We start from the raw sequence: 26,665 nt of genomic DNA, 5'->3' as shown, positions 1-26,665 counted from the left end.
GTCTGGTTACTTCACTCTTAACCAAATTTTCCTAATTTGAATATTCCTTGATGGAATTTATTCCTTTCTGTTGTTGTTGTTTTGTTATTTTTCTCAATTATTTCTTTACAGCTCATTAGAGACATGAATAATTTCTTCCCTTCCTAAAGTCTGTTAAACATTTGAAGATTTACACACATTGTTTTTCTCTCAGTTGAACAGACCCTGTTCATTCATTCTTCTGAGTCTGCGATTAATCATATACCCAGAAATCACATCCATCAGATTTTTATCCAGAGTTTCCTATCTCTTATGTTTTTTTACCTGTGGGCAGAAGTGAAGTGACCTGGACCTTGGAAGTTCAGATCCAGAAGTGAAGATCCAAAGTCTTTACCTCTTCTATAATCTAAAGAATAAATCTTACTCATGAGGCTGAATGCCAGGACAAGAGGGACCTGAACAGACTATAAACTTCAGAAACTACTAGCTATCTACACATGAGGAGATGGCTACATATTTAGTCAGCTCTGAAGCTTCCAACCTCATGCAAAAAAAAGGCCTAAAAACCTGCTGTGTAATGGTCAGGTGTTGGTCTGATTTGTCTGTAAACCAAATGCAAGGAGGGTATTGTAAAGAAGGAAATTTGGGATTAAGTAACAAACCCCACAGTTTTTTGCAGAAAATACAGCTTTTTTTCCCCCTGTTCTTTTGAAAAGAAAGTTTTTAAGAATCCTACTAAATCTGACATCTTCAGGTACCACAAATTTCTTCCTAAAGCAAATTTGTGGCTCTGCCTTATCTTTCCTGTGTATTCACAAATGCAGTGGCAGGTTCAGTGGCATTTTTAAAATGTAAACAACGAAAAAAGTGGATTCATGTATCTGCTCCATTGACTTCATAAAATATTGAACATAATCTAATTTAATCCTGCAGTGAATTAAGTATAGACACCATTGAAACAGGATGGGCAGAATATTATGGTGAAATACATTATTTCAGCAGCTTGCTTTATTATAAAGTTCTTCATTACCTTTTTCTTATGTTCCACTTTATTGATACAAATGATATTTGACATACAGTTTATGAAATCATGATACTAAATTTTGTCAATGGTGTATACTTCTTCATGTACAACTTCTGGGACAGACAGCAATCAATTATATCCCAACACTAGGAATCTGAAGATGGACTTACATATGGACCATATATTTTGGTCAGCTTCACCTCAGAGCTTCTATGTCTAGCAAAGTTGTATACCTGAAAAGAAAAACAAATTTGGGTAATAGGACTTGATGCAATCAGAGTGGAGAGTATGAATTTCAAAGCAGATTGAGAAATGTATGTTTAGAATAGGGAGAAGTGTGGCTTACCTCACAACTAACAAAGCAACAGCAAACATGCATCAATCAAACTAAGATTTACAAGCATTACCAGTTGTCACTGGCTGGTTCAAGAGTGTTTTGTAGCAGTCATTTGCAAACATTTGCATGTTATTGTTTCTATGCAATTGAAGAAAGAGATCCAGTGGCATCTGTAACACGGGAAAGAAGTTCCATGATCCGTTTTTATTTATAATCTGTCAATCAATCAATCAAACAAACAAACAAACAATAGGTCAGTTCCACCCAAGGAAAAAAAAAAAAAAACAAGAGTAAAAAGACTCTACCATTCTTAAGGTCAAGCAGCAGTGTTTTTCTGCCCCGTGCAGGAAAGTTTGCATGCTCTTTTCAATTATGTCAGCTGGTATGCTGGAAGATCCTGCTGGCTCTTCCTACAAAGGTTTTTGCAAAAAAGCACTTCACAGGAGCATCACAGTATTACAGATCCATGGAAAATCACAGATGTGTCCTATGAAGGCAAAGGCCTTTTAAAAAAATCATGCTTCCCGGCATATAATTTTTTCTCAGATTTTTTCTCTATGACGGAATCTCAGGAAATCGCACATCACAAGCACAGGCCTGAAGCAGCCTGTGCGAACACTGCCTCCAAGTGGCTCTGTGCACGGCAACAGGACTCGGGAAGGAGGGCCCTCGAATGGCTTCCCAGATCTGCATATACGGACAGAAATCAGTAGAGCTGTTAATTTCGATTTAACTTCAGAACAGGCTTAATTACACCTGTATTTTCGACTTAACAAGGAAGTGTCTTCTTTACAAGAACTGTAAAAGCTAATTAAGTCTCCAATTGCGCAACATTTTAGTCTTATTTTACTTCCTCAGTAAAAGGACTTACTGGACTAAAGTTTTTCCCTGAAAACAGCTAGGTCCGCTCTCATCTTAAAAAAAATCAAATGGCATACAATGTAGACAAGCATTTTAAAGTATAGAGAATGGCACAAAAGACAGAAAAGTTGAAACAGGGACAGGACAGAGGCAAAGAGGCACTGTGTGCAATACTAAATGATGTACAGCACTGCATCCACCACGTGACCAGGCAGAATTTAGATCTGATAGTCATGAAGAGCCACATCCTCTATAGCCACTGCTTTCTGCAAGGGTAGACCTTGAAAGGTTTCTCTCTGGTATGTTGGCAAGACTGCCCCGTAAGTGAACAGCAAATTGAGGCTATATTCTTTAAACATTCTACTGCCTTTCCTAATGCTTCTATGCATATGAGAATTCTTGTCTCAGACAAATCATTGCTATTCCACCCTACTTTCATAGTGCTACACCTATGTTTAATGTGACTGGTTCTGCTGGTTCTGCTAGGCAGACAGGACTCTTAGAGATAATTAGTATTTGCACCATTGACCTGAAAGAAAATTTGCTGGGTTTTTTTTCAGACTTGAAGCTGTACATGCTCCATTCAGTTCACAGTGATACCACGGCACAAAGGGGCACAAACAGGCTTACCTGTTTTGCCTAGGAATGAAGCAATCCTTGTGTGTCATAATGATACACCTGACTCTTACCCATCAGCTTCTTCCCACATGTGGGAATATAAAACATTGCAAAGGTGTGAGAGCATGGCCAGGACAGCCCATACTCCAGTTACCTTTGGCTACAAAATTAAAATAGCTTATCAGTTTCGTCACATTAGCCTGTGGAAGAACGGTTGCACAGGAGTACGAAAGTAAAGAATTAAATCAAAGAATCTCTTCATGCTTTACATTTATGCTTGACAGAATTGTTACAAACTGCCCAAGGTGTCACAGTGTAGCAACTCAGACTTTTGATTTTTACTTGTAATTTTTACCAGAATACTTAGATTAGCGTGCCCTGACATATTACTGAAAAGCTGAGGAATTCATCCTCAGCTGAGGACAGAAAGGACATAGGAGTATATCCAAATAGTAATTGCTAGCATGCAGAAAATCATTTGGCTGTAAAAGGATTTGGCCCTTGGTTCAAACCTTCATGCATAAGCTATGAAGAAGTCCTCTGCAAATGTGATTAGCTATTCTGTTCTCACTAATATATGCAGAAAAAATCATGGATCTAAATCACTATTCCCTTGGGTTATTAACAATTGGGCAGATCACACAGGTGAGCATCCAATGCTGACAGACCAAAGTGCTTCACTCCAGACCTCTGGGCTGGTGCGAACCCCTGTAGCACATCCGGGTAGCGAGGATCAAAGCCAACAGACAGTCACATAAGGTAGATAGCTACGGCAGAGGTACTAGGAGTAAGAATGGACTGCATTCACTACTGTCTTTCCTGTTCATGGCACAGCTTAATAGTCTGACTAGAACAGGATCTGTTTTAGTAGGGTGTCTGGTTAGTTACAGAGATTTCTGAGTAACACAGCCTACTCCATTAGTCAGCTCGTAATAAATCTAACTAATAAATCAAAGCTCTTCTCATTCTTTTGTCCTAATATCCTGGCCTCATTTCTAAAAGTAGTGCCTAAACGTGTGTTGGGCATGTGACAGACTTACTCATTAATGCAATCTTAGAGGCACACTACAGCCATAAATGGGGCTTTCCAGACACATCTCATAGGACATTCTTCAGGTTTTTTCTACTCATGGAGAAAAAATACATCAAGATTCCATAAACAAGCAAAATCACATTCATTTACAGGAGCACACAGTGAAACTTTGGTTAAAACTTTCAGTGATCTGATGCATGGAATTCATTAAAATAATCAAAAGTATAATACTCACAGCTCCAGATTTCCTTACACATGAAAGCCCATTTCCATGTGAAAACCTGCTGCCCCTCAGCGGTTTCTAAAGAAACAACAGAACAACGTCATTGAACATGCAGAACAAGAAGAACCTGCTTAGAATCTGCTCCTTTTGGTTAAGAATAAATTAACATTTAGTTATTATAGTTAACTATTTGGTTAATACTAAAGAACAGTCTGATGCCAAAGAATAGTTTGTAAACAGTGTCTTGATGATAATGCCAGTTTGTTCTGCCTATTTCACGAGCTAACAAGCACCTCCTTCCATCCAAACAATGTCTGTTGTAATTCCTGCGTGACGATCAACTTTGAGTTAGATGTTAGCTGTAAGTCACAGTAGATCTGGGAAATGCCAAGAGGAGAGATGCTACAGTAGGGAAATTTTGCATTTCAGAAAACTGGCCTTGGTGTTTAGAAGCACTCAGTGTTGGCAACTATGGATTAGATCAATGTGACCCAGCAGTTTGCATGACCCAAAAAAAATTGTTCATTGAGCAAAGAAAATAAGACTGGGATTCATCATCTGAAATAACAACTAGTCTCTACAAACACTAATAGCATGAATAAACAACAAGGATGTAGCAGAAGGCTGCGGTAATAAAAATGCAATTCATCTGAAGAAGCTTATAGAATTAGATTACATTTATATAACCTTCCTTCTTGAAGTATCTCAGTGATTCATATTTTTAAAAGTCTTTAATTTTACAGGAACCCAGTGAAGTAGAAAAATACTGACCACCTATTTTACATCTGGGAGGCCAAAGCAAAACAATGAACAGGGGCAACATTCACACTGGCTCATGTAAGTTTACTTCACTATCATAAATACTTTGTCCACTGGTGCCTCTGGAAGCTGGGTCTTCCAGTTATGTATAAATAGTGCTCTGAATTGCTGAGTGGCACACTCTTAAAGCTAGATGCCACAGCAGTTTCAAAACCAAAGGTTTGTACTGACAGCAAGTGGTCTGACAATCGCCCTAAAGAGCTTGTCCATGGTCACGCTGAGTTTGAAGCAGAACAGAAAGTTGTCATTGGATGCTTCCCAAGTCCTGCAGGTCAGGTAGGAAAAATCTGGGGAAAGTAGGATTTCTCAAAGTAATCCTTTAATGTAATGGCTGTTTAGGCAAGTCACAGGAAAGCAGACTGCCCTTACCTAGCTTCATCATGTCCTGTACACACTTCTGGCAGATGTTCACAAACCCACCTTGCCCTAGGATCCCTTTTTCCCAAGAGCCACTTAGACCCCTCTGCTCTCTGTGATGTTTTTTTTTTTCTTCTATTTAAGAGACCAAGAGCTTAATTTTCAATTCAAGTGAAGATGATTATAATTGATGTGAATTATACAAAGCCTTTGTTGCATTTTCCATTCTGGCACATTCAAAGCCTTGGATCTGAAACACCACTCCATATTGCTGTTCCAGGCCTGAATCTGCAGAGCAATCCCATTTCTAGTTTCAGAAATCTTTGTCTGGTTGATCATATTAGTAATTATGATTAATATGAATATAAGTCACTACATTTAAATTTGAGTCAGTGGATGAATACCATCAGATGAAACTGTCCTTTAGTAAGTCCTTTGCAATCCATAAATAACTCTGATGAGAGCATAACAAAGGCCCTTTGTGTTATTGCACAGTGGAGCCAAAAATGTTCTTGAAGCAAAGTTTGCTTTCAATATAATTACATACAGCTCATACATAAAACAGCTTGTTGTGCTGAAGCCAAAAGTGCAGTCCTTTAGATGCTATGAACATCCTCATCTATATAAACAATAGAGACAAATGTATGGCAAGATCATTTATATTTCACAGGTTCTTTTTATTCTGTTTGATATATTACTTCTTGTCTGAGGACACAGTCCTGCAAGAATCTTACTGCTGGCACAAATACCTGCCTGTACTAACAGCCTTGAAGCACTGGGAGTTCAGTAAGTGAATTCAGGGCCGTTCTGCTATCTTTTACAGTAGTGCCTGTTACTGATCCTGACTGAAGACTTAAAAATCTTCAGAAAATGTAGCAAATATATTTTAAAACTGCAGAAACAGTTGAAAAGAAGTACCTAGGGTTTTTTTTAATATTGTGTATCCTAAGGTGCATTCAAACTTTCCAATCAAAGTTAGATGGCTTAGATTTTATTTTAGGAAACTGACTATGTTCTAAGCCATCTCTATCAGCTAAAGCACCCTATCAGGATGGTTCATTTTAAGACTCTTGCACAATTAAATAATCATTCTGAAGTTGGCATGATGGAAACAATTTTGGATCCCCCAAGTCTGGCGGGAGAACCAGACAATACTCCCTACAAGGAAGTACCATAATTCAGCCAGGAAATTTTTTTCCTTAGTCATTTGTCCTCACATCCCTGCATCCTTCTGTTCCACACTATAATGACTACAGAGCCAATGCCAACAATATCCTAATTCTACATTGAGTTCACTCATGTATTTCAGCATTTAATCTTTCTTTTTGAGAGCACTAGTGGAAAACAAATTATGATAATCCACAGTGCTGTCTCATTCCTCATTAGCATGTGTTTCTCTGCCATTGCAACATCTGGGTTTGTATGGTTCCAGGAAGAATCACTTTTGACAGAAAAAATTGTCCCTGTATAGAAATTTATAGTCAGTAAAGGGCTGCTATAGTGACCCCTCCCATCTTCAGATGTGATGGCTATGCCACAGTGAGAGGTGGAACAGGCCGAAGGACAGAGGTAGCTGGAATTCTTCATATAAATGCCACTCTTCTCTACTGGGGACAGGTCAAAACTCTGAAGGCCTTAGATCAACATAGCCAAGATCTGTACATAGCACAGTTCATTTTGCAAAGTATGAACCAGATGCCACCATTGGAAAATTTTTCTTACTGTTAGAAAAAAATCTCTTTCCATCTTAGTTTCTGAGGAGTTCTTTTTCCAAGAGGCAAAAGACAGCTCCGACCCTGACCCAACCTACACAATAGGAGCAGTATGTAGCTAATATTCCCACCAAGAGAATCACATCATCAGAGAGCGACAGTACTCTGAGTTTTCTTTCACTTTCTTGCACTACTCTGGGAAAGAAAAGTATTCTTACAAGTATGCTACTTTACTGTGACATAGCCTGGCACCTCACCAGGGTGGAGCTAGTGCTCGAGCACCACCTCTGTTGGAGAAGCAGCTTGTAATAGAAAGCACTGACTCTACAGGAATGCTGCAGTACATTATAGTAGTAGCTTTTCCCCCTCCACTGCTTCACTTGCATCTGCTCACACTTCATACTCTACTCACTCTACTGGTAGTAAGAACTGGGAGCAACAAAGGCAATCCAAAATGCATTTGCATTTCCCACACACAAATAGATCAGACTAGTCTTGTCCTAAATAACAATCTAGATAAACACAGCCTGGAAATCACAGAATCATGTAGGTTGGAAAAGACCCTTAAGATCATTGAGTCCAACTGTTAATCCAGCACTGCCAAGCCCACCATTAAACCATGTCCCTAAGTACCACATCTACACATCTTCCAAAGACCTCCAGGGATGGTCACTCAGCCACTTCCCTGGGCAGCCTGTTCCAATGCTTGACAGCCCTGTCAATGAAGAAACTTTTTCTTAATATCCATCTAAACTTCGTATCATCATGTTGTCACATCAACAATGACAACACAGAACTGTGACACAGGGCATAAAATAAATCCCTCACTGCCTCAGAGGTTTCTGGCTTTGATAAAAATAAACAAAACTCTAGAATACATTTTTCAGTGGCACTCAAAGACAGAACCTAGAAAGAAACAAGATAAAAGAATATATATTATCTAGGAATATCTGACCTAAAATTTAAAAACTGCCTGCTCATTACCTTGCAGAAAGCTAAAACATAAATTCTAAAAAAAAAATAGTGAATAAATATGTAAAATAAAAGGTCCTTACCCATGGTAGATAATATCATTACATGGAAAGTATAACTTTGCCTGTTCCATGGTAAGTAACATCACAAGAGAACAGATTATTTTACTGGTATGGCTTAAATGGAGCTCATCACCAAAAAGAAGACTTGCTCCAAGGATTAGTAAGCATTTTATATTTACTGCTAAATCTCTGGAAATAAAATAGTTAAATGACTGCTTGTCTAAGCAGTTTCAAGCTAGCTTATAAGATGCAGTGACAAAAATACTTCTTCATATGAGAGCCAGAGGAAAACATAAATCCAGCCATAAGGAGTGTTCTGTGCTAAGGAAGGAAACCTCCCTATACACAATTCAAATGTGTGTCATAAATAAAGGCTGGCAGGTAAGAGATCCAGAAGAGAAGAGCCTACAAAACAGCCTTTTAAAATTTAAAATTCCAGCAGAAAACAAAATTGAAAAACAAACAAAGTAGATTTTGACTATTGAAACCTTAAACAATGGGGAGAGTTTACCAAAGGAGAACTACCTGCAGCAAACTTCAAGGTAATCCTGCACTTTGTGTCAACACACTGTAACCATCTATATATCTCTGTAAACTAGTAGCACACTGGCAGTCTGGGTCCTAATTCTATCCCTAAGCATTATCTGCCTGTAGTTCAATAAAACTTCAGAATTAAATAATGAAAATAATTATCAAATGCACTAGACACCTAATGGGAAAAATTAGAAAAGGTGACCTGAAATTTCTACTATAAAACATCATTCAAATATGTAGCATTTATTTAGACAATCCAGTGCTCACTGAAGAGCAATACTAGCAGTAGAATTAAACCCCTGTGTTTTACTTGATTTCCTAACATAGGAAATATTCTGTATTCTGCCATAAAGAACATTCTGTAGTTCTCCATCATCTAAGCTGCCAGTGAATGAGACTTTGGTCTGTGGGCAATTGCAGCATTTTGATGAAGTTGCTGGCACAACAATTATATTCCATCCAGCCTATTTCAAGAAACAATTTGGAGGGACCCTGTCATTCAGCAATGACTAAAATAGCAGCAAATTTGTCACACAAGGACTAAGCCACCAAGGGTGGGGCAACCGCTGAACTGTAGGGTCCCATGAGATCTCCCCAAGTGTGGGAAATGGATGAGATGTATGGGATTGATTTGAATGCAGAACAGTGTATATGAGTGTGTGTAGGCATTCATACACAAGTGCACGAACATGTTTTTAACAAATATAGCAGTGAAGGGAATCTCTGCAGACGCAGACAAACAAGTCAGCAAAAAAAAAGCAAGACACAGCCGAAGAGAAAGAGCGGCAGGAACAGGACCATGAACAAAATCAAAGCAGATTTTGGGCTGTCTGTACTGCAAAAGGCTTGGAACTGAGAAAAGAAATTTGCTTCTGTTACTTGAGTTCAAATATACCCGCAGAAATATGCTCAGCCTCTCTAAAGTCCCTGAATTGCATCATAAAAAACCTTGCTACGTCTTCATTTTCTTCTATTAGTGGAAACACCCTGAAATACTTTCCAAACTGATGAAATACTCATGCCAAAATGGTGAAACAATATTTAGGCAGAAAATTGGGGAAGCTGTACAGGAAGTGGAACTAAAATCAGAAGATTATCTGGAATGTATCAGCAACTAGTTTAATTTCTGGGGTTTGGGTGTATGGTTTTGAAATTGAAATAAGGAATGTTTTCAACTACTTGATTTATGAAAGTCACACAATGCTATGTCTGTAGTTTATATTTATATAAAACCATTGAATAAAAATTAGGTTGTAATTCAGTTTTGATTCAAACAGATCTTGCTACCAGCTGTAGCAGCCAAATTGCTACCTCCAGCATGACGTTTTAGTCTTGCTTGCTCCTCCCTCACCTTGCCTACCAGAAAGCAAACTGAATCCTGACAATGTTCATGAGAACAGTAGAAAGTGTTGCTGGCTGAAATAACTATATTGGAAAAGAAACAATACCACATATATGCTACAAATGAATTGCAAAATTTTCTTTATTTCCTTTAAAAGGAAGGAAACAAACCAATCAAACCAACCAAACCAACCACAATTTAAAAAGAAGAAAGTAATTCAGTGATTTAACAGATGTATTACACTGTATTTCAGAGTATCTGTGCTGCTCCAAACACCACTTTGATGGAGTCCCAAAGTTATGTACAAGCTGAACACTGGAATATACGCAAAATACTACTCTCCTCCCTGTTGTAATTGCAAGAGTATTGGGGCAGCTCAGCCCACTCTTGGGCTGGGGCCATGGAATGCCACTCAAACCAAGACCATCCACTGGGCAGATTTCCCCGTCCAAGACAGTGGGTCGGAGGGCGGATCAAGGGATGGCACTGAAGCCTAGGCTGCCTCCCCCTGGGTGGTTCCTAGGATCAAGTTACCGCCCTCATTCTAGAAAGTTCTTCGCTGTTTGGTTGTTCATTGGTTCCCTGTTGTGACTCCCACCTCCCTGTTCTCTCCATTGGTTCTGGTCAAATTGTATCCTCCCCTTTGACTGTACCCCATTGGTTGCTTCCCTTTTCCCCGCTTTGTTCCGCCCCCCCCCCCCCCCCCAAAGGCTGTGCATAACTGCCCTCAGGGCTCTTCTGGTCCCTGGACCCTCCTGCCAATAAACTCGCTGGAACCCATACCAGAGGCCCTTCTCGCCGTGTTTGCTTCCGGGCTGACGCATACCAAATCCAACGGCCACCTGACATGCCTCCTCCGAAGAGGAGCCAGCACGCGAGTCCACCTTGTGCCCTTTCCCACTCTGAAGTTGTCCAGCAAGGACGCTGTGGAAGTTTACGCTGCGTCCCCTCCGTCCGAGGGCTTGCCGAGGCTCGTGTCAACGAGCCCCAGGTTGCATTACAAGAGCTTAGAGAAGTCTTAAAACGATGCCCCTTTCACAAAGATGACTTCACATTGGCATCAAAATGTCTCATGGGAACTGAGAATTGTAACTAGAAAACAAAACCCCTGTAATGAGCAGTGCCAGTTTCAAAATGGAAGAAAATGGAAGTAAAAAGCATGCAGAAAAGAGCTGATGAAAGATGAAGACACAGAAACTATTGCTTTGATTTAAACAGTGATTTTTGAAGGAAGAAGATGAGAAAACACTTTCACCTATATGATGTATATGCTCAGAAGCAAGTGGGAAGACAACTTGGAACTATTAATACATGATAGGGTCAACATTTCAATTCAATTTTGTCATACACCAAAAACATTTTAAGACAAATTACACTGCCTAAGGAAAATGTAGTAGGGAAAATCTTTTTTTTTTAATCCAAAAGCATAGTTAGATTTTAATTGGGGCACAAAGGAGGCCAAATGGCAAATGATGGAGATAGACTGCGAAGAAGAAAACAGTAACCAAATTAGGAAGAGAAGAAAAGCAGGGAAATTAGAACAGGAGGAAGGAGCGAAACAAATGATTTACCTCTTGCTCTAGCCTTTGAAAGCTTTTGTGTTCCATGTCTCTTTCACATTTACTGTGACCTCCCCAAGGATCTCTTTATGTTTCACAACTGTAGAGATGAAGCATCATGAAAACATATTTGCATCACAGAGTATTCATTTTTCAAGCTTCATTTTTCTTAACTTGCTTCACACCTCCATCATTGACTACAGTCTGCTAAAATTATTTAGAGTGCTTTTCTGAGCCACCAATCTGTCTCCAACAAACCCATCATCACTCCCACCCAGCAGTCTCCTGCTCCTCTACAACTTCACCTTCCATTTCCTTCCAGGCTGCAGCTGCTCTTGTTGGTAGAGTTCAGAGGTGGTAAAATGTATTCAGGTGTCTGAATTGGAGAAACTGCTTCTTTCATGGCAGTGGAAAATCTAATTACAAAACAGTCCCTAGCTCATAGTTAGGCACCAATTAATTCCTCTTGGGCACCAAACCCCTTTTGTCTACTACATCAAAGGCATAATAGCTCCCATTGTTTCTTTACACTTTACAAGTCATAGTATTCCAGCAAAGTAAGTTTGAAGCTGCTCAGTATTTTACAAATAACATGTTTATATTATTTAAAAGATTCCAAAATTTTCATTTTCAAAATGAAATAAAAATATTTTCCTCTGACCTCTGAGAAAGAAACGAAAAACAAAAGTACAAAACCTGTTTTCATTGCATTTCTATGTAATGTCAGTAAAACATCTTCTATTTCCAGCAGAAAGAAAAAATTTAACAAAATTGAAAAAAGTCTTTGGGGGTTTTTTCAAATATTTTTATACCAAATCATTTGGCTTTTCCTACAAACCCAGCGGAGTGAAGAGGCCCTGGCCTCAGGAGCAGATATATGTCTCAAGTTGTTCAAAGTACAAAAGTCCAGCTCAACTGGTATGAAGAAGATATGCAATCAATTTGATGGGAACTACTTAGTAGACTGTAGGATTGGAAATTAAATATAATTAAATGTAGGTGAAGAGCACATTTGCTAGTGGCTTAAGAGAAACACAGGGATTGGCATCCTGTGTAGAAGTCCAGCCAGTGCTACTGTTTTGAACACTGAGGGGAAAAAAGGAAGGTAGAGATGTCATTTGTTCCTAAAAAAGATACAGCAAAAGAAAACTGAATAAACTTTCATGATTTTCCTTTTTTTTTTTTTTCCCCACAGCCAGATTAGTGAGGCACTGGAACAGGTTTCCCAGAGAAGCTGTAGATTCCCCATCCCTTTAAAAGTTTAAGCCAAGGTTGGATAGGACTTCAAGCAACCTGGTCTACAGGAAGGTGTCCCTGTCCACAGCAGAGGGAGGTTGGAACTAGATGGTCTTGAAGGTCCCTTCCAACACAAACCATTCTACAGTTGTGTTATAAACTAATGTTTCCTCCCAAGGTAAGGAAGACAATGGTTAATAAGGACTAGTTGATGTTTACCCTGTATCCATTCCAGCTCAAATAAAAGTGTAATGGTTCTTTAAAGAAAAAACAGTCAGTGGCGTGGGAAATCATGGTATTCAAATAGTTATGAGTGGCTCTCAAACTGTAATAGGAATAGTAGCTCAGATTATCTGATTATCTGATATTCAAAGGCATTTACTCTGAGAGAAGCTCAGACAGGGAAATAATAGCCAGGAAACATCAGTGTTCAGCAAACTGTCAAACAGTGTTATCTACACAACTCAGAGAAGATTAAAGCTAGAAGGATCTCCAGATACCTGTCCAAGCACCATGAAAAGACTGTGTGGCAAAAAGGTACATCCACTGTGACCTTTCTGGGTCTTCTTTACTCAGTCCTAAGAAACACCCTGACTAGAGCAGTGTCTGGTGTGTGCATGATACTGACTCTTCCTCCAGCTTCAGCAAATGCAGCTGCTGGAAGACAACTTGCATTCCTGCCATCACATCTTTTCACTGGTGCCTCTTTTCTTCCCCAATATCTTTTTCATTCTGGTCTTCTATCTATTTCTTCAGTTTATGTCTTAGTTGGCTAGATCACTCTTTTGGCAGCACTGATGCAAGTCTAAAACAGACAGAGTAAAACAATGCTTTTGAACAGCTCAGTGCTTGTAAAAGCCAAATCTTGAAGTCACTGTGTCTGCTCTAATAACAATGCTGTAAATGAAAGTCAAAGCAGAAACAGAAGACGTATTTTTTAAGCTGGCTTTTTTGCCCCTTTTCCTCTTTGTGTGTGCATCTCCTAACTTATCATTGAGGAGGCAGATGCAGGCTTTTACTACAAAAGTAATAACATCAACTCCAGCTACTTCTTCATAAAAAGAACAGTTACTACCATCTTTAATACCACCTAAAAGGCTCCCAAATACAATAGTTTCCATTATTATAAAATAATAATAAAAAAAAATTAACAGCCACTACTGCAGCTATGGAGAAGGGAAGTTAGAAATGTGGTTAAAATCTCCCTCAACTGCTTTCCCTGCTTTTTTCCTTTTCTGTGTGGCTAATGAAGTTTAAATTTCTAGTTTGGGTTTTTTTTTGTTGTTGTTTGTTTTGGTTTTTTTTAACATGTGGGTGCTCGTTGACAGATGTTTGGGTGTCTCTGAATGGCCAGACTTTAATTACTTAGTGTGTGCAGTGGGTCATATAAATAACTACCTTTGACCCTCCTGACTCATTTGTTCCAGTAAAACATGCTTAAAGATTCTAATTAATACAGGATGCCACTATCATGTCCCCATCCCTCAGAGAGAACTCTATAAACACTGTGCCATTGTTTCTTCATTAATTTATTCATCCTAGCACTCTTCCTCTCACAGCTTAGCTGCCATTCCCCAGGTTACGCCCCTGTTGTTACTGCTTTAGGAGCCTCAACCATCTCTGCTCTCCCTAGGCAAGAAGCTGCTCCAATCCTGACATCCACTACTGAAGTGAAAAGCAGTCCTTTATGATAAAACTCAGTGTCTTTACTTTTGATTATATAAACCTGAGACAACACAAAATGAGGCCTGAGGGCCTTTTTACAGCTCAAGTTGATCATATTCTTGCCTTCAAGATCCTGGTTTACAGCTAAGGTATATAATTTGTTACACTGCAGCTCTACCCCTCCCTTTTGGCTTCAGCAGCCACTGCAGCATCTCCAATCCTTTTCACAGCACCCCTCTACACTGTCTTTTGAGTAGACACTTTCCTTGGAAAGACTCTCTATACATGCCAGGCTCCCAGGCATCCATTCTCTCAATTGACTATTCCCTATCACAGATTCCAGCCAAATATAAAGTCAAAGCACTTCACCCAGTATTGAAATGGCAGAAGATAAATAAGTCAGACACAAGGAAATATCTTCCCATCACAAAGAAAACTTGGTGGTGTAGTAGTTTACCTAACAAGACTGAGAAATCTCTGTTTTGGATGCATCAGGAAAGAGATGGCAGGGCCTTCTGGCGAGTTATCTGGCAAGGAGCAAGTTATCCACAGTGGATTATGTTCTGGGAGAATGGTTGTTCTGCCTGATCTGTTGAGTCCCTTTCCAGACGTAGTTCCTGATCCTGCAATAAAAATAATACTATCCCAGTTCTGTTCAAGCAGCCACTTAAAAACTGTGATCAAATTGCACTAGAGCTAAGCTCTTGGCATTTGTTTAACGAAAGAAGTATGTTGCCACCACCTATGGTCCTGTTGCAAGCTGCCTTTTCAATGCCACCCTTTTCCCAGATCCCTTCCCCTGCTTTGTAGTGCCTGCTATGACTGCGAACGTGCCAAGAGAAATAGCAGGAATATTTGCCATACCACTTGGAATGGATGATATTCCTTTCACATCAGTGAGTCAATTCAGAGTAGTAAAGGTAAGCATGTAATTTCTGTAAAATATTTGTGTAATAACAATGAAGATTTGAGAGACTGTGGAAAGTCACACTTAAATAGATGTAATAAGGAATTACAAATCAGCTACATTGAAGATAAATTTCAGTGAGGGAAATGGCATTGAAGTTTCTGAAGTTGCACAAATTAAAAACAGGTTCCTTCCATAAAAATAATTTTCATTGCCATATAAAATAGATTTGGTAGTATTCAGATTACCCAGGAAAATTCCAAATGCAATTTGCGACATTAAAATGAAGGGTGCTAAACAAAAGCACCAAATGGGGAATCTCCTGTTACTGATGAGATCTCTAGGGAAACATTAGTTCCCAGAAAGAAATTATCAGTATCTCACTAGAGCAAAGGTAAACAAAAGACGAGGTGATAGAAATTCTTGATTCAAGATGTTAAACTCCTGACATATCCAATAAAATAAGAATACAATATAGCTGACTTGAATTAGAACTGTTGAAGTTCTTCAGTTGTTCCATTTCTGCCAGCAGATGGATTCAAAACTTTGACTGAAAACTTTCAAAATACAGAATACATTAAAGTCCATCAAGTCTTATAGAAAACAGGAAGCCACTACAAAAAATACAGTTGTTAATTACAGAGGAACCAGTGATATTTTAAATAAGCAGAAACAGAGTGATTAATGCAATGCATAAATGAGTTTTCTGTGTTGTAAACAAACAAGGAATTACCAAGCAAAATAAACAGGGCCATCTTTCAGTATTCAACAAATAGAAAATTACATAATCATAAAAAACCCAAGTCTATACTGCTAAATAGGATCCTGTAGACAGTGTAAAGGGAAAGTAACAGAATTTAACAGCTACTGATAGTATCAGTCAACAATATTTTTAAAAACCATGTTTTTCTCCAACTGTGTTTGTCCAATAAAAGACATACCTCACTCATTTTAACCATTGTTAGTCTAATTTATTATAGCTATGGTTATAACCATTTGAATATCTCCAAAAGGAATAAACATACAGAATACAGCTTTGAGACAATTAAACATAAAAGATTTGCCATGGTATGATAACAAGAAGTTACCAACAGGAACTTGAATAACAACTCTGAATTCTTTAGATCTTGCATCAACAGCAAAGGATGCTGTGTTTGGCATATGATGTAATTCTAGAAACAATGACTGGCTGGAAAAGGTATCAGCTGGTAATTAATGACAAGCACATGACAAATCTTTAATAAAAGCTATTCCTATGGATGACCAGTTTCCCTGCAAAAGGAAAGAAGACCACAGTCATAAAGCAAACATACAATATCATAATAAAAATTGGGGTTTTATGTAATTCTTTTATGTATGCTGTATCATGTTAAAATACATATGCTATATTATGTTAAAAGCAAACTGGTGACTGTTAGAATGTATAATAGCTTATAGAGTCATTAGGTTTCATTTCAGTAATGTCAGGTACGGAGCAAATTTACCGAGCAAATGCTGAAAGTAAGGCTTGGTAATACGAGATGCAGAACCTGAGCTAGCAACACTGAAATGCCAGTATTACACCCCACTGCTGGGTGTCTGAGAAAACAAGGCTTACACAATCACCAGCCATTACTCTGTGTCCCTGCCACTCCACACCTAATAATATTTGAATGTGCTGGCCAATTCTTTCACTTGAATTGCAAAATAATTCATATTGGATGAGTCTAAGTGCTAAAGAATCCAAAGGTAAATTAATTTTAACAATTTGAGTTACAAAATTATTTGGATTCGGTTAGACCTCAAGAGGTCATCTGGTTCAACTGATAAAGTGTCAATGGGTAAATGCATTTTTTCTGAGTTTCAAAAAAAAAAATCCATTACCATACATATTTGTAAGTACAGCTTATGCTGTGTATCAGCTGACTGACCAACTAAGACACACATACCTGTATTAACATAGCTCTAGGTGAGTCATAGCACATACTTATGCTTACCCAGATGGGATGGCACCCTGGGGAGTGCTGTGTGAGTTAGGACATTGAATTGAGGATACAGAACATAAATCTGTAAGAAAATAGCTTTGTACATTTTATTGCTCATAGAACTAAATTGTTTGCCCGAGGCACAAATGTAAGAACTGAAAATAGTAAGACTTATTAAATGGGCTAGAGAACAGTAGCATAACATCTGATATAGGTAACCTTCTAATTTCAGTTTAAATGGCCATGTTTCATTTACTTTATAAAGCAATGATATGGACATTGTTTCTATTCTGAAGGGCCCACAACCAGAAGGTGAATTATTGTGCAGAGTTTGAGATACTGTTTGAGGGGAAAAATATTTATTTCTAAAAATAAAAGCTTCTTCTTCTTTGCAAGGTTGATTTTCTTTCTGACCATGTATTAACCAGCAATTATATGAAAGTAATAGAGTCAAAGAAACAACCACTCTCTACAAATAGTGAACATTATTCACTATTGATCAAGACTCCTCTCCCCCCTTCACCACTTGCATTTAAATCAAAATTATAGCTCTGTATGATCTCTCTCAGACTTTACGACTCTTCAAAATCTGACCATCTGAATTTAAGGAGGGATTTTATCCATCTCTTGGGAAGCATGGAGGCTCCTCAGCAGAAGATCTGTACTTCTTTTTAGCAGGGCTATTCTGCTTTCCTCTGTGCAGGCAGTGGGATCACATGGCAATTTATCTGAAGATGGAACCAGATGAAGATACCATCTGTTTCTCCTGTACTGTGTAATTGGATCAGACTCAAGTATGTAGCATCTGCGGGTGTAGCTATCTCTATAGACAGCAGCTGATGCTATCCAGTACTTGCCCACAAAAGTTTAATCAGGATGAGAACTTCTTTTGTAAGTCAAATGTCAGGCCTTCTAGTGCTGCATAGAGGAGAACACCTTAGATAGGTGTTCTAGGTGTAGGTGTCTCATCTTGACATGCTTTGATATGAACCCTCGGGAGGAAGTCTTGCCTGCACCATCGGCAGCATTACTGTGACCTTTCCCTCTGTGCTGTTGTGTGGAGCGTTCCCACAGTAGTCTGGAGAATTTTGTTGCAAGAGTTTCTCACTCATGCTATTTCTTTACCCAGCAGGTTATCCTCTGTCTTGAACTGTCTCTAATCTCACTAGATCCCAAAATGCTGGGACACATATCTGCCAAACTATTATGGCTTACAGCAGCTATTTCTGCTCAAAATCTGGTAAGGTTTAAACTTTACTCTAACCTGCTGACTTGTGCTTTACAAAGAAACAAAATTTCCATATGCCTAGGAAAATACCTGTGTTTAGTAAATATCATAGAAGTCTAGTATTTTTTATGTTCCAAAGTCTGTCAGTATTTGTGTTTACTTTCTGTTTTAGCTTCTGTCCCAACTCTGCCTCTATTTCAGCATACGCTGTCTCTCTTGCAGTAACCAAATCCAAATTTTCTAAGATGTTCCTCCTCAAAGGCTTTAAGTGTGTCTATACTGCAGTCAGAGCTGTGACTGATCCCTGTACAAATATATAAAAGGCAGCTTTAACAGAAGTATGTTAGATACTTAGAAGAGTAAAGCTGAAAGAGCAGAGACATTACATACAGGCTGGAGATACTCTAGTTTCTGTGGTGAGGCTAGAAAGTGACTTAAAAGGCATTGGACATCCTTGAGAGGGTGAACAAATAATAAAGAAGATCACTAATTATTCATGGTCTTCCCTGACCTGTATGAAAGCTGGGAAGAATGATACACATCATAATATCTTGGTGAAAAAAAACATAGTGTTCTCGTAAATATAAATCACATTTTATAATTGATACTGCTTAGAATTTTAAGCAAAATAAAGAAAGCAATAAAGATTAATGGAACAGGAAAAGACAAATTCCCTGTCATTTCCTGAAGGTATTGCCTTGATTGATACCAAATTCTTTGTCTGGTAAGACAGCTTTGAAGTCACAAATATTGCAAACAAATCCTGATGCTTTCTTGGATCAATGCAGATTTTTCTCACCTTAATACATTAAATTTACCAGATTTGAGCTGACCTCTTGAGTATTGGCTAGAAATGTCACACTTAACCCCTTAATCATATAATTGAGCAATTTAGGTCCATTGCTCAATATATTCTTGGCCTTTTAGAGAAAAGTATCTAGAAATTTTACAATCCAAACTGTGACCCAAGGACGGCCTTGGCTGTGCTTACAATAGTCTGTCAGGCTCATCTCAGCCAACATACAGTGCAATGGCATAAACCCTGAAGAATCTTGCATAGGTCAGATGGCCTGGGAATGTACTGCAAGTACAAGTGACTCATCAGTGCTCAATTTTCCTCCCTCACACCAAAGAAAAAGCAGCTGAAATATTTATGGGATATGCCAGGGATTACACATGAGGAAGGTAAGAGGTTGCAGTGGGTTGATCTTGGCTGCCAGGTGGCCACCAAAGCTGCCCTTACACTCCCCCTCCTTACCTTGATGGAAGGGGAGAAAATATGATGGAGGACTTGTGGGGCAAGGTACAGACAGGCAGAGATCACTCATCCATTACCATCATGGATAAAACAGACTCATCTTGGGGAGATTAATTTAATTTATTGCCAATCAGATGACAGCAGAATAATAAGAAATAAGAACAAAACTAAAGATTCCTTCCCCTCACCCCTCCCTAATTACTGGGCTCAACTTCACTCTGATTTTTTCCACCTCTTTCCGTTCAGCAGCACAGGGGAACACAGAATCCGTCTGCAGTCAGTTCAACACGTATTGCTTTGCCACTTCTTCCTCCTCACACTCTTCCCCTGCTCCAGTGTGGCGGTCCCTCCCATGGAAGACAGTCTTTCATGAACTTCTCTAACATGAATCATTCCCAAAGGCCGCAGGTCTTGAACTGCCCCAGTGTAGTTCCCTCCCACTGAGTGAAGTACTTCAGGAATCACTGGGTTCTCCATGGCTCCAGCCTGGGTTCTCTATGGGGTCACAAGTCCTGCCAGGAAACCTGCTCCAGTGTGGGCTCCTCTGTTCATGGATCCATAGGTTTGGCCAGCACTTGCTCCATTGCGGGGCATCCCATGAGGATTACAGCCTCTTTCAGGCATCCACCTGTTCCAACATGGGATCCTTCACAGGCGGCAGGTGGATCTCTGATCCACAATGGACCACCATGGGATGCAGGGGGACAGCCTGTCTGACCATGGTTTTTACCACAGGATTTAGGGGAATCTGTGCTCCAATGCCTGGAGCACCTCCTGCCCCTTCTTCTTCACTGGCCTTGGTGTCTGCAGAGCTTTTTCTCTCATGTCTTCTCACTCCTCTCTTGGGCTGCTGTTGCTATTGCATAGTTTTATTCCCCTTCTTGAATACGTTATCTCAGAGGTGCTGCCACCATCTCTGATAGGCTCAGCCTCGGCCATGGGCAGGTCCATCTCAGAGCCACCTGGCACTTGCTCCATCAGACACACGGGCAGCTTCTCACCGAGGACAACCCCTGCAGTGCTCCCGCTACCAAACCCCACATAAAACCAATACAGAGGCCAAAAGCTAAGTGGTCTTGAATGCACTCTTTTAATCCAAAAGATAATCCAGAATTCTTCAGATAAATCTTTTTCCATACATTCAAATTATTTTAGCACAGGCCTGGTATGGTCTTGCAGATGGAGAGATTGATCTCTCTATCAGTGTATCAGGGATAGAGATGACACCTTGAAAACATCTGAACTGTTCTCTTGTCATATGTTCCACTGATTAATCAAAAAGCGGACTGTATTAACTGCCATAGGAGCTATAATTTCCTTTTTTAAGATTTGTGTAGGTATTTTATCTGTTGTAACTTGATGGTTGTTCTGTGGTTTGTGGCTACCCTTCCTAGTTCCAAATGTTCTCAATTGAGTTGAATTGCCGATGCGGCGAAACATACTGCTTCCTCTTTCCTTGAGTAATCTCTTTCAAGCCTTCACTACAGTCTTGAGACTGCTGCAGAGATCAATATACTGTATTCAGAGCCAAGAAGGCATCTTCTTTATAGAGAAATATTTTGAGATTCCTCAGGAGTGATATATGACTGGAGTTTTTCACTCTTGTCCTCAAAGAAAAAAAGACTTTTGGAAAACTTTTTGATAAAATTATCTTTTTAAAATAATGAGATATTAAGCATGACAAAAAGTATTTTTTTAAGCCAGAAATATTTTTTGCATTTTTACACTTATGACAAAGGAAAATTTTTCAAAGAAAATGTTGTATTTAAAGCTCCAAATTGTTCTTTCTGTCATCAGGATAATTTTCTGTATCACCATGTACTTGCATAGACCATGTAAGAACAATGTTTCTGTTAAACAAACAAGTTGACAAATTGCTTTGTAAACCACTAAAAGAGCTGCAAGAACCACCACTCCCAAATCATCCAGCTTCCACGAAAGGAGTGTGCCAATTGTCTCTCTTGTTGAAAAATGTTTTCTATCTACCACAAAGACTACTAATATCTTTAATGCAATTTAGTAAAATTCTTATTACTAAGAGTAAAAATTAGTTAAATGGCATGTTTACGTTGGTAACTTTGGGTTTTGCATCGTCTGATCTTACAAAGAGAGATTCTTGAGTACTATCAACATTATATTAAGTTAATTCTGCCTTTTATTTGAACGGACAAACTGACCTTGCCAGTCTACTTATATATTTGACTAGAAGGGAGAAGATTAACTTTTATGAACCATTCTTTTAAAGGAAAGGAATTTATTTATACTTAAACTACTATGCCCTCTCAGCAGTAAGCAAGAGATTACATTACATATTCAGTTTATCACACATTTGTAAAACTTACCATACAGTAGTAACGCCACGTGTTCTATGACTGCAATAATGCTTAACTGCAGAAGGTTCTTCAGTTTAGAGCCAGCACTATATACCCAAAGTATACAGCTCTCCTCCATAAAATGCATGGGTGATCTCATGCACTGTAGCTATACTGATTCTACTGTACAATGCAATTCCTTGTCCTTGGAAACTACCTGAAATCTCTTCTATCAAAGCAGTTAAGGATGGGCACTTCCAGAATTTCAAGTGCAGATACAACTATTACTAGAGAGTAAGCTTTTGGGTGGGTGTTTAATTGCTAATAAGACATCACAAAGCCAACAGTGGTTGTATGCAGCTAGCTCCTTGTCTGACTTCACATAAACAGAATCACAGAAACACTATCAAAACCTTTGCCAAATAAAAAAAGGGCTCCAACTAACAACAAGTAGATATTGCAATTTGGCTTGCCCACACTAAAATTTGAATCATACCATCAATAGAAAACTATTAAAAATGTTAGTCCAGCATAGCATCACATTGTTAAGCACAGTACTTAACAGCAATTTCAGGACACCTAAACCTAGTCCTGATCCTACAGTACTTTGAAGCACACTGTTGAATTACCTCCCCCTTTCATCTCAATTGCCCAAAGAAATTCCGTTAACTGAGTTAACTGGTTAACTGAGACTCTACAGTCTTGTATTTGGGCGGAAATGACTCTGCCACAGGAGGTGTTTGGAATTGATCAAACCTTAAACCAGGCTTCCCAGATGAGGCCTGGTTTCTCATGAACATTTTGTACTAAAGCTACTTTATCTGAGGTGTTCAAGGGTTCAGATCCGGATGGGTATAATTTCAGTTCAGCCTGCAGCATGCTGCAGGAATCACAGACTAGGTGATGGAATGCTTGTATAAACACTTAGAGGAATATTTCTATTCGTGTTCACAACATCAGCATGCAAAAAACAATTTAGGCAGCATCAGGTGAGATCACTCTGCAATGGTTCAGGTTATTCAAACCTTTTACACCCGGCAATTACTAATCTACCTCACACATGTGCAAGTAAATGTATATGTGCAGTTCCATAGGATTTCATCCCACCGCCAGCTCAGTTCTGCATATATTATGTGTGGATCTGCCTAGGCAGGTCACCTTTTCTGCCAGATTTGGATTCTACAGTTTCCCTGTTCTCTCAACACCGGCCTGAACTGAGATCACACTGATATAACCAGCAAATAGAGGCTCAGGGAGATAATACTGCTAGGCAGAAAAAGCAGAAAACTCCTGGAAATTTGAAAACCTACTCTTTGCTGTATTACTAGTTCAAGATCTTATTAAGTATCACTGCTTGGAGACTGAGCAGGGATAGCAATGACTCAAAGTACTTCCTGCCTTAAAAGTTCTGGCACTTGACCCACTTCTTACAAAGAAATAGGAAATCAGTTGAATTCCTAACCTTACATTTCAGATCACTAGTGACAGCACTCTTGTGGCTCTCAAAAGCTTTGGCTCCATAAACATAATAATCCAGCTTGTTGCTACTTCCAACAATCCTCTTGGTAAGGTAACCAGGCCTCTCAGGCATGCAATTTCCATGATAGTGGCAGGATCCCCATGTGCTGAAGTGTCATGCCCTCAGTAGCAGCATGGCAGCAATTCGCTTCTCTCCAGAAAGCTCTGAGTTTTTTTTCAGAGACTCCCCAGTAGTTCTTTCAGTTGCTGCAAACTTGTCACCTTTTTAAGGCATGTGAATCAATAACTCAGGTGGATTGAGTGCTACATAACCCACTTCTTTATAGTGATGAAGGGTCCAGTACACCCCACCACAAACAGAAGGCAATCTAGGTCTTTTAAAATGCAGTTTTAATTTTTTGCTGGTTTACTCAGGAACAACCTGTGATGTATTTCCTTTAACCACCGTTAAAACAATTCACTAACATCTGAAAAGACTACTCTGTATTTTTATGAATGAAGAGTTACGGATGTCCCCCAATACAGAACCTACTATGAAGGCTACTCAGTACTTATTGATAATGTAATTTTAAAAAGTTGTTATTTCCTTGCAGATTTTTCTGTAAGGGTACAATTTTAGCAAAGTATGACAGCTATTGGGACTGATAGTATGGCTTTCCTGTGCCTCAAAAGAGGCCTATCAGAAACTTGATTGTAGCCAAGTTATTTCAGACTAGTTTTCAGCCAGCTTCTAAATGCTACATTTACCTAATTCTGGCTTTAAATCATACCAGTTTGCTCCTCTGCAGTCTGAAAACAGCCAGAATACCTCAGCCTCTACACTAATGCACCTGAAATACCAGGACTCTCATCCTTTGCCTGAGGAAAAATATTTGATCCATGTTAAATTTTCTTAAGCCTGGAGATATATGGAGAGATATATATTGCTGCATCTTCATTGTATTTTCTTTCACGCATTAAAAAGCAGCATGGCCTGCTGCTTACATTCATCTACAAAAAATTGTTTAAGAGAATAACATAATCACAGAATAGTTAGGGTTGGAAGGGACTTCTGGAGATCATCAAGGCCAACCCTCCTGTCAAGGCAGGGTCACCTACAGCAGGTGACAAGCAACACATCCGGGTGGGTTTTGAATGTCTCCACAGAAGGAGATTCTGCAAACACCCTGAATACTTCACACAAAGATACTGCACTTCCTCCACCAATGTATTCTTTGCTTGCTTGCTTCACCACTTCTGCATGGGGTATACTCAAATCTCTTTCACATAATTTCACAGGTGCTTTGATCTGATGCCTCCATTTACAGTAATAGGAAAGAATGCTGCAATCCAAGATGTACAGAAAAAGTCACCTTAAGAACAGAGAGATGGTACATCTTTGGGATGCTGAGCCATCATTCCTTCTTTTTTTCTAACAGCTAGGACTTTTAGATGTAACCTCCATTCTCTTGCACACATGAGGTTGCTTGGTTAATGTCCAGAGAATGTTTGGACTGCCAGAGGCCCATCTCAATTACCTCAGCCTCCAAAGACAGGATGCTAGTCAATACAGTAGCTTTAGAAAAAGGTTGTGACTCACTCTGGCTTTCCTGGAAAATGCTAATGAAAATTTTTTATTTCCTTGGTGCTTCCTCTAATTTGGAGCAGGACAACAATATCACCGATGGGCTATACTTGGTCTAGCTGAGAAGTTAATCTTCCTTACAGCAGCCCTCACAGTGCTGTGCTTTGCACTGGTGGCTACAGGGGTGTTGATAACACACCACTGTGTGGCTGCTGCTGGACAGCACTGGCACAGCACCAGCGCCGTCTCCCCAACATTCTGCCCCCCCATCAGTAGGCTGGGGGTGAGCAAGATCTTGGGAGGGGACACAAATAGGCCAGCTGATCCAAACAGACCAAAGGGGTGTTCCATGGAATACCATCAAAGATGTAAAAGCTAGGAAAAGGAGGAAGAAGGAGGAGGCATTTGTTATTTACATTTGTCTTACAGAGCAATGGCTACTTGTGCTGAAGTCCTCCTTCCCAGGAAGTGGCCTGACATCGCGTGCTGATGTGATGTAGGGAATAAAACCTTTGTCTTTTTCCTTGGCTTGTGTACATGCAATCTTTTGCTTTTGCTTTAGTAAAATGCTCTCAACCCACAAGTTGTCTTCAGTTTTATTCTCTGTCTCCTGACCAGCTGAGGAGGGGGAGTGATAAGTGGCTTAGTGGGCACCTGGCATCCAGCCAAGGTCAAGCCACCACAGTTCTTTTTTGCTCCCAATATCGGGTGAGAAAATGACAGTTTTATATCATGCATGCTATCATTATTGTGGTTATTAAGTAGCAAGCTCCCTTGCAGGGTACTAAGTTTGTCAGCTGCTTATCTTTTTATTTTGCCAAGTTTGGGAACACATTAATACGAACAATGACTCTTTTGCCCTTACCTTGATGGCTTTGCCATGCTGGGGGAGCTGTCTTGTGGAGATGATGAGGGAATACATCCCCCTTTCTCTGCCCAGGATTGATGTGGATGGATTTATTATGCAGGCTCCTGCAGTCCTTGTTCATCCCTACAGTGAGCTGTTTAATACTAATAATTAATACTGCTAGCAAGTTATGGCATTTGTGTAATCTGGTGTTGTCTTGATGTAAGAGAAAACAGAAGACAACAGTTATATGTGTTGAAGCCCTGCTTCCCAGGAAATGGCCAGACATCAGTTGCTGCTGGTAAGTAGATAACAAAATCTTTGTCTTTTTCCTTTAGCTTGTACGCAACCTTTTGCTTTTGTTTCAGTAAACTACCTTATCTCAATCTACTGGTTGTTTTCCATTTACTTTTTCTCCCTTTTTAGGGGAGAGAAAAGCTGAAAAGGGGGACTGATAAAGGGGCATCCAGACAAGGTCAGCCCACCATATGGGCCAATGTATATTGTCCACCAATCTTATTTTCGATGCAGGTATTTTGGGTTTGTTCTACTAAGAAATATTTTTGTTCATTTGTACATGAGGAGAAATGGGATATCCCAAAGGGCAGCAGGAAAGAGCTTCCCTTGAGGGAATCACAGGGGATTGATCATTCCTTTCAGACAAGCTTTTGAGAGTTGTCTGTCCAACCTCACTGAAACCTACGTGCTCTGCAGTAAAATTGGCAACCTGGGAAAATACTGCAGGCACTGAAAATTCCCAAGAAGGACTGGCC

General features: G+C 39.4%; 2 long non-coding RNA genes across 3 annotated transcripts; both read right to left on the bottom strand.

The window, feature by feature from the left end:
- Positions 1 to 957: 957 nt before the first annotated feature.
- Positions 958 to 4,386, bottom strand: LOC116437847. 2 transcript variants are annotated; one of them, XR_004237497.1, is made up of 3 exons: positions 4,088 to 4,386; positions 1,646 to 2,027; positions 958 to 1,510 (listed from the first exon to the last, which is right to left on the bottom strand). It is a non-coding gene; the product is annotated as an uncharacterized LOC116437847 (long non-coding RNA). The 2 variants fall into 2 exon arrangements; XR_004237496.1 differs by having other exon boundaries at positions 958 to 2,027.
- A 5,665-nt stretch (positions 4,387 to 10,051) lies between these two features.
- LOC116438400 lies at positions 10,052 to 11,824 on the bottom strand. Its single transcript, XR_004237718.1, has 3 exons — positions 11,738 to 11,824; positions 11,445 to 11,532; positions 10,052 to 10,965 (listed from the first exon to the last, which is right to left on the bottom strand). It is a non-coding gene; the product is annotated as an uncharacterized LOC116438400 (long non-coding RNA).
- Positions 11,825 to 26,665: the final 14,841 nt, after the last annotated feature.

This window comes from Corvus moneduloides, chromosome Z (assembly GCF_009650955.1).
Source record: "Corvus moneduloides isolate bCorMon1 chromosome Z, bCorMon1.pri, whole genome shotgun sequence".
Taxonomy (NCBI): Eukaryota; Metazoa; Chordata; class Aves; order Passeriformes; family Corvidae; genus Corvus; species Corvus moneduloides.
The sequence above is the reverse complement of the archived record's forward strand: the minus strand, read 5'-3'. Positions and strand labels throughout refer to the sequence as shown.